The 6953-nt window shown below is 38.6% G+C and overlaps 2 long non-coding RNA genes across 3 annotated transcripts; one reads left to right on the plus strand and one right to left on the minus strand.

Moving 5' to 3' along the window:
• Positions 1 to 4691: 4691 nt before the first annotated feature.
• LOC135086365 (uncharacterized) lies at positions 4692 to 5945 on the plus strand. Of its 2 annotated transcripts, XR_010260446.1 has the most exons (4): positions 4692 to 4863; positions 5045 to 5169; positions 5460 to 5624; positions 5703 to 5945. It is a non-coding gene; the product is annotated as an uncharacterized LOC135086365 (long non-coding RNA). The 2 variants fall into 2 exon arrangements; XR_010260445.1 differs by having other exon boundaries at positions 4694 to 4863; positions 5460 to 5945.
• Positions 5946 to 6030: 85 nt separating this feature from the next.
• LOC135086358 (uncharacterized) lies at positions 6031 to 6616 on the minus strand. Its single transcript, XR_010260436.1, has 2 exons — positions 6587 to 6616; positions 6031 to 6270 (listed from the first exon to the last, which is right to left on the minus strand). It is a non-coding gene; the product is annotated as an uncharacterized LOC135086358 (long non-coding RNA).
• Between the last annotated feature and the right edge of the window lie 337 nt (positions 6617 to 6953).

The raw sequence follows: 6953 nt of genomic DNA on the forward strand, positions 1-6953 counted from the left end.
GAGTGGTGATAGTTTTGACTTAGCTATGTTACATTATAGAACTACTCCAGTAGCAAATCTAGATTATAGTCCTTCAGAGTTGTTAATGAGTAGGTTGTTAAGAACAAACTTACCTTGCTCAAAAGAAGCGTTGAAACCTAAGCTATGTATAAATGTCAAAAAACAAATGTTATTTAACAATGAAAAATCTAGGATCAATTATAATAGAACTTCAAAACCGAAGAAATCATTACAAAAGGGGGAGGATGTGATTATTCAAGATATAAATAAAAGCAAATGTTGGTATGCAGGAAAAATAATAGAGAAAGCAAAGGGACCCAGATCTTTCATTGTTAAAAACAACAAAGGTAATTTGGTAAGGCGAAATGAAAAGCATATGAAACCCAGTAGAAATAAGTATATTGTTCATAATAATTACATGCTGGACTTTCCTGAGTGGAATCAAACAAGGAATGAGCAAGTGTGTCAGGATGCAACGGCTGTGCATGCACCTGTCCATAGCCCTAGACCACCGTTACCAGTTGTTACCAGATCAGGAAGGTCAGTGAGAAGACCTGCTTACTTAAGTGATTATGAATTAAGTTAGTTCTTAGTTGTAGAGTTAGTTTGTGTGTTTAGCATAAGCGGGGGATGTGTCATATGTACATGATGGCAACACTGAAATGTCAGAATAAAAATACAGGAGTTATAGACAGCGCTTGAGTTTAATTTAATTACTTTATTTACATCTAACAATTAGTATTAATGGTACACCGATCATTAAAATACAAAACAGCGCACCCCCTCCCGTCGTAGGATTATTAAGCCATGGATAACCCCAGGTCTCCTAAGGTGTATCCGGAATAGAGATCTTATGCATAAACGTCTTAAGACGGAGCCCAGTAATGATATTCTGAGGAGGACCTACTCAAGGTATCGAAATTTCTGCAACTCATTGCTCAAGAAAGTGAAGAGGGCATACGGGACTATTCCCACCTCTCGTTCCCACCACTGCAACTCCTGTGTAGCCAGGATCTACAGCTTGACCGCCACAAAAACCCAACCAATGAAGGTCAAGTTTGTCCCGGGGGAAAGTTAAACTGTCATTGGACCCGCAACGACATTAATCAGAAGAACATAGGAGGAGTTCGAAATTAAGGTTCGACTTCCCTCCATTGCAAAGCGGATGACAGGTGACAAACAAAGGTTTAAAACCTTTAAGAAAAGATTATGCACCACGGACAATAAATTAAATTAAGGGGGCCTATCTTATGAGCAATTAGCAACTAACTGCCAATAATATTTTTCACAAAATCGCTTAAAAGCACGGAAATTTTTCCTTGTCGCGACAAGATCGGTGTAATAAATTGCGGAAACAGATGTATGTTGTATTGAATTAAGCATTATATCACGTTCATGTTCCCAAAGATCACACTCCCACAAGATATGATGGGCAGACTGCTCATGACTGACATCATCAGTGGAACACTCGCAAAAAGGAGACGGAACTAGTTTGAATTCGTGAAGTTTATGTTTAAAGTTGCCATGTCCCGTGAGGAACTGCGACGAGCAATGGTCGATTTCTAACCATCGCCTAGTTAGACGTTCGCGTACATTCGGGAAGAATTTATATAAGTGACGTCCTTTGACTGACGTATCCCATCTTTTTTGCCATTCATTAAGTAAATCTTCTTCAACGACTTCTCGGGAATCAATCAAATAATCGACTTATTTTAGAACGATCGCGGCTATTTAAGAAATCGGAGGTGATACTTTCCCTTGATGCGAAGTACATAGCCGCACGCTTTTGTACCTCTAAGTCGACCGGCAGTACACCAGCCAGGACTGGCAGAGCCTCCGTGCTCACAGTTCTGTAAGCTTTGCAAAGAAAAATCAATGCAAGGCGTTGACTTTGGAGTAGTTTCCGTCGAGCGGCTCCTATAGTAGCTCTGTCAGCCCAAACTGGTGCACCATAGCAAATGGAGCTTAAATAAGTGGCCGAATATATTACTCGGAGGATTTTAAACGTTAGACCCCACGTCGAGGTTGAAATGTGACTTAAGGCATACAAGTTCTTTTTAGCTTTTTCACCGATCTGTTTAATGTGCTCGACAAAACTAAAGTTTTTCTCTAAAATTAGTCCGAGATAGCAAACAGATTCCCGTTTTTTAACAGTTATTTCATTGAATTTAATGCGAGGCAAAACCTTAAGATTACCCTTTAATAGAAGCTGATAAGTTTTGTGAGGGGCAAACTGCAAACGATTCCTGTCTCCCCATTGAGATATTAAATTCAAGCATGTATCCGCTAGATTTTCAAGCTTTGATCTAGTGTCAGCCTCTATTAAAAGGAGACCGTCATCAGCGTACCCGGTTAACGAACAGCCTTCGGGTAATGGTAATGCTAGAAAATCGTCGAAACCCAAATTCCAAAGGTAGGGCCCTAGGACCGATCCTTGGGGACAGCCGCGCGTGAGCACCTTTGATTCAGCATGATGGCCGAGTTTTAATTTAGTTGTACCGTTACAAAAGTACGAGTGCAGTAGTGAATATATATTACTATAGCATCCACGAACTTTCAGTTTTAAGAGCAGGATCGGCCACCAAGCATTGTCGAAGGCACCTGAAATATCGAGGAATATTCCTACAACGTACTTTGCCACCGAGGACGTCACTTTTTGTCTAACAGATATTACTGCATCTGCAGTAGACTTCCCGGCGGTGAAGCCAAACTGCTGCTCGTGAAAAATTGAACCACCCGGTAGCAAACGCGGCACTACTAATCGCTCTAACAGTTTACCTAATGAGGGAAGTAATGTAATAGGTCGGTACGACAATTTTATTAAGTCAACAAAAATAGTTCGTCGTCGTGTTTTAAACAACGGTAGAAAATGGATCGGTTTAGAGCTCGAGCCCGAGATTCGTAAACATTTGATAAATACAAAGGAAAACATTTTTATTGATTGGGCTATCTGTCGCTTTAACGATGACGTAGAAATAGTTCGTTGCATGAAATGTCAGCAATATGGTCATGTTGCGAAATTTTGCACGGAAAAATCTAGCTGTTGTGGGTATTGCGCCGAGGCCCACGATACGAAAGATTGTATTAAAAATACCGCCAAAGACTTTAAGCCAGTTTGCGCGGCATGTAAACGTTTTAAAAAACCAAACGACCATTTAAGCGGTTCGCCCGACTGTCCGAGTTATAAGGCAAAATTAGAACAACTAATATTAAATACTTGTCGGCTCGTCAGGGATTCGAACCTCAGATATTGTGGGCGAAATAGGGTATCGTGCAATGAGAATGAGACTTGTGTTCGAACACTTTTAATAATCGTCAAACAGAGTTCAAAATCAGCACTTAGTTCTTAGTACTACAATCTAGACTTCGTCGAGCGATAAAATAGGCACTAGGTGAAACGTGGGACAGTTCCGTGACGATGTCTTCTCTTGTCGGCGTCCGGAGCGAAAGTGAGTTCGATCCGTCCCGCCGTGACCGTTACGACTCTGTCAAAGCGCGCCAAAGCGGTGTTGCGCCGATTCGCCGCTAGGTGGCGCACTTGCGTTTCACTTTAGTGTCCGTACACATGACCGTCTGCGACATACTGTTTATGCTAGCTAGCTGTATAAGTCTCCATAGGCCAATTAAACCTCCATAACGATAAAATTGCTACGTTGGAGTTGGACAGACTTATTGTAGAATACTACTTAGATCTCGTGTTAGTACAAGAACAATATCAGCGTGTCGGCGTGCGCTGCAAAACTATTCAAATTAATAACAGTGCACGCGCCGGTATCTATGTGTCACGCGCGTCTACACTCACAATAACGTCTATTGCCAACCTTTCTTCGTCGCATTGCGCTGTTGCGGAAGTATCCTCCCCATCCTTCTCCATATTTGTCGTGAGTTGTTACTTTCAATATTCTGACCCGGTTGGGCCTCATCTACACCACCTACGCTTTGTATTACAGTCCCTAACAGGGCGTAGGGTTATCATTGGAGTTGACGCGAACGCGTCATCTCCACTTTGGCACGGCAAGCTCCGCTCGACTGATGTGGAGCGTCGCTCAGCCGTGGAAGACTTCATAGCTGAAATGAACTTAGTTATTCACAACACCCCTAATGCACCACCAACCTACAGTAGCCCAACGGGCGAGTCTCATATTGACGTCACGCTTTCTAGCGCAGACGTCCAGCTGCAGTGCGATTCTATAAAACCTTCACCTAGACATCGCAACTAAATCCGCGATGAGTTTTTAGATTTGCATTCTATAAACTCGATCGTCGGCACGAATTTACTCTAGCGCTACGCTTGTCGGCGCGGCAGCGGGTTGAACTAATTGATCGTGAGATTTTGTATGGGATGACGTTTTGAGTGGCATTCTGTAAGGAAATTCCAGCCTCATTCCGAAACACACTGACTGCTCCTGAATCGAATGTACCTACTACTACTATTTCTATTTATTTATATTAACCGGCAGACAGTGGTGACTGAGTTTGTTGCGGCGCTTCTTCTCAGCACTTGCCAAATGTTGGTCTCGAAGCGCTGGTAGGGTAAAAAGATTATGAGACATGTAGAGGCTCCTTAAGAGCATATGACGATTTGTAAGAACTATTTATTAGTCTAAACAAATAAAGAAATTTTGACTTTTGACTTTTTTTTTTTGACAGTTCGCACTCGAATGCGCTCCGAAATGTCAAATAAAAAGTTAGTATTTTGTGAGCGAGAATAGACGGAGTTTTAGAAAATTGCAATAAAATTACATTTATTAGTGTTCAAATGTGTTAAAAATAAGTTTTGTGATATTTATTTGAACTAAATTATGCATATTAGGGATGACACGAATCTTTATTAAAGGCAATTGGATTTCAACTCGAGTAAAGGTAAGCTTATGTAAAGTTATTTTTTTATTACATTGATATTATTACACAGTATAAAATAGATTTCAAACAATGAATACATGGATCTTCATACAGTATCAGTAGCTAGAGTCTGTATTTTATTACATACTTCGTCCTCATTGGAATAATATTATAATTATATAAATTTAATGATTTGTTTCAGAGATATTAAGCACCTTGTCATTTTTGGCTGAAGGCAGTAATCTGTAAAGTAATTAATAAATTTACCAGCAGAGAACGATAACGTTTTTACTGTCGCAAAGGTTACCATGCAAGAAAGTGCAATTGGTAGGTAAATTGGGTAGGTATCAATTTTGTAATAGTTTTTTTAGAAAATTACATTGGGATAGTTGCATTTAGATAGCTTTGAAAACCACTAGGGTTTGATATAAATCAAAATTAAAAATCAAAAATTTCATTAGCAAGGAAATTTAGTCCTTAAGCTTATATTTAATACAATAAATAACTTATGTCCTTGTGTGATAGAGCAGGTCTTTTTCCTGTTCTTTGATCACCCTTATGTCATTGTAACCTCACCACTCGAAGAATGTGTCTTCTAATATTATTTCTTTTTTCAGATAACAGATAAAGATCTAAATAAGTCAAATGCGGATCCAACTTAATATGGTGGAATGGTGGTGCTATGCAAGTCTGATTTATTTTTAATAACTGTATCTACCTACCTATAGTAAAAAAACCACTTAAGAGGTGTACAAAGGCTGGTGATGAAGTGGTTTTGCTTGGTGAGTCACTACTACTTAGGATGTGAGGCAATTTTAATTTTTGTAATGTGTGATTGATGCTTGTGTTCTTTTTTTTAGGTGATTTAAGATATGCTCCATGCGCCTGCCTAATGACACCAGTGAGTGGTACCGAAGATAATTCCCCAGAAGCACTCATATTCTGCAAACTATAAATCAAACATTTTACATCTCCATGTATGTACCTAAAAGAATAATAAGTGTGGATATGTACAAACTTTCATTAAAATTTTTGTTTTATCTTAATTATTTTGAATAATAAAATATACCTATGTATAAATGTATTTCGTATTTAAAATAATTATTAAGACTAGGTACCTCTAATTATCATTACTTTCTGAGGGGCACAGTAATAGAAATATGTAGTAAAGAAATTAAACAAATAAAGCTGTAGTAATATTTTATCTTTAATCCATTTATTAGCTTCTGCTAAAGCTTCCAATCCTTTTCCCAGTTCAGTCAGGGCTTCAGTCAGTGTCTCTTCTCTTTCCGCTTTGCGTTCCACACAATGTCTGCAAGTCCTGCTGTTCTACCACCCTCAGGAATCTCTCAGTAAATGTCGCGTATTCCGATCGCTGTTGAGACGGCGATGGAGTAACAGTACGTGGAGGAGTTGTGGAATGTTATGCTGAAAAAGACAGTATGAAAAATAATGTATTAAGTTTTAATGGCATTTGTGACATAAGTATGTGCATGGCATAACATCCATACAAGATAAAGTTTTCTATATACGAAACAATCTATATATAATAATTTGTATATCTGACTGGTCTTTACCATATAAAAAAAAATAGAACAAAATCATGCATTACTCTTAATTTCGATTTCGGTGGGGTTAATGAATCCAACGAGCACACTTAAAAAACCAACATTCGTTGCACATCTTGTGGTTTGCTTTTAAAGAATGTTAAGTGGGTCAACCATGTTGATAAGCGGATACTAACCTTGGCCTTTGTTCATTGTTTGTAATGTTTAGTGTTTAACGCACGGCTTGTTCCTCCTACTGAAGCTGCCAACCTCGTTATGTGGTATTTTTATTCTGTTTAATGGCTTCAATGGTGTGTATCTCAAGAAATCCTTTGCTAAGCCAGGGTTTCTTTTTTTTTTTTACATAAATTCGAACAGTTTCAACTTGGACTGACGATGGGTGAGAGGATCGTGCCTCATTTGACTGAAACATTTTAATTAATTAGATTATTACTTAAGTAACTTAAAAATATCGTATAAAACTTTCACAAACACAAATGTATACTTACTTTAAGATAATTTCTCAATCTCAAACATCAATAACATCAAACGTAAACAATCAAC

The sequence above is a fragment of the Ostrinia nubilalis genome, chromosome W (assembly GCF_963855985.1).
Source record: "Ostrinia nubilalis chromosome W, ilOstNubi1.1, whole genome shotgun sequence".
NCBI classification, from domain to species: Eukaryota; Metazoa; Arthropoda; class Insecta; order Lepidoptera; family Crambidae; genus Ostrinia; species Ostrinia nubilalis.